This window comes from Bison bison, unplaced genomic scaffold (assembly GCF_000754665.1).
Source record: "Bison bison bison isolate TAMUID 2011002044 unplaced genomic scaffold, Bison_UMD1.0 scf7180017864456, whole genome shotgun sequence".
NCBI classification, from domain to species: domain Eukaryota; kingdom Metazoa; phylum Chordata; class Mammalia; order Artiodactyla; family Bovidae; genus Bison; species Bison bison.
Window position 1 is genome coordinate 6,150,952 of NW_011495018.1, and position 1,264 is coordinate 6,152,215.

The 1,264-nt window shown below is 46.7% G+C and overlaps 1 protein-coding gene across 3 annotated transcripts in view; it reads left to right on the forward strand.

The window, feature by feature from the left end:
• UROS (uroporphyrinogen III synthase) overlaps positions 1-1,264 on the forward strand; it is a 25,905-nt gene that overhangs the window by 23,109 nt on the left and 1,532 nt on the right. The gene's annotated exons all lie outside the window — the stretch shown is intronic.

Genomic DNA, 1,264 nt, shown 5'->3' on the forward strand with positions numbered 1-1,264 from the left:
CATTTCTCCATATTCTTGCCAACACTTTTTTTTTTTGTCTTTTTGATTATAGTCATTCTAGTGGGTATGAAGTAGTTTCTTAGTGGTTTGGGTTAGGATTTCCCTAATGAGTAAAGATGCTGAGCATCTTTTCATGGGCAGGATGACCGGTTTGATACCTTCTTTTTTAAAAATTTTTTATATTTATGTATCTTTACAATATTGGTTTGATTTCTGTCATGCATCAACATGAATTCACCTTATGTGTACACCTGTCCCTTCCCTCTTTAATCTCTCTCCCACCTCCCACCCCTTCCCACCCCTCTAGGTTATCACAGAGCACCAACTTGAGTTCCCTGAGTCTTACCATTTTGACATCTTTGTAAGAGAAACGTCTGTTCACATCCTTGCCACTTTTAAACTAGGTTATTTGTCTTTTTGCTATTGAGTTGTAAGAGTTTTTTTTTTTTTTTTTGGATGCAAGTACCTTATTAGATATATGATTTGCACAAACTTCTTCCCATTCCATGAGTTGTCTTTTTGCTGTGTTGATGGTGTTCTTTGAGGCACTGCTACTGCTAAGTCATTTCAGTCGTGTCCGACTCTGTGTGACCCCAGAGACGGCAGCCCACCAGGCTTCCCCGTCCCTGGGATTCTCCAGGCAAGAACACTGGAGTGGGTTGCCATTTCCTTCTCCAATGCATGAAAGTGAAGAGTGAAAGTGAAGTCGCTCAGTCATGTCTGACTCTTAGAGACCCCGTGGACTGCAGCCCACCAGGCTCCTCCATCCATGGGATTTTCCAGGCAAAAGTACTGGAGTGGGGTGCCATTGCCTTCTCCGTCTTTGAGGCACAGAAGTTTGTTTCAACCAGTGTTCTATTTTGTTGCTTGTGGTTTTCATCGTGTGTCTCAGAAACCATTGCCTCGTCCACGGTCATGAAGATTCACTGCTGTTTTCTGTTGCAGTTTTAACTCTGACATTGAGGTCTCTGATCCGTTTTGAGTTAATGTTTGTGCATGGTGTGAGGTAGGGGTCCAGCTTCAATTTTTTGCCTTAGGGAGGTCTCTGAAGGGGTAGCTGCTTTGTGGAAGGGGTGGGAGTGTGGGGTTCCAAGAGCCCCAGCTTCTGTGCGAGCAGCCTCCTTCCTTGCCCCCCACACACCCCTGGGGAGGAGCACCAGGCCACCGCTTCCTAAGACTGTGCGAAGGCGGTATCTCGTTCTCTCTCCTGCCAGCCTGCCTGGGGAGGGGCGGATGGGGGTGCCGGGCAGGGGCTGCCATCTTC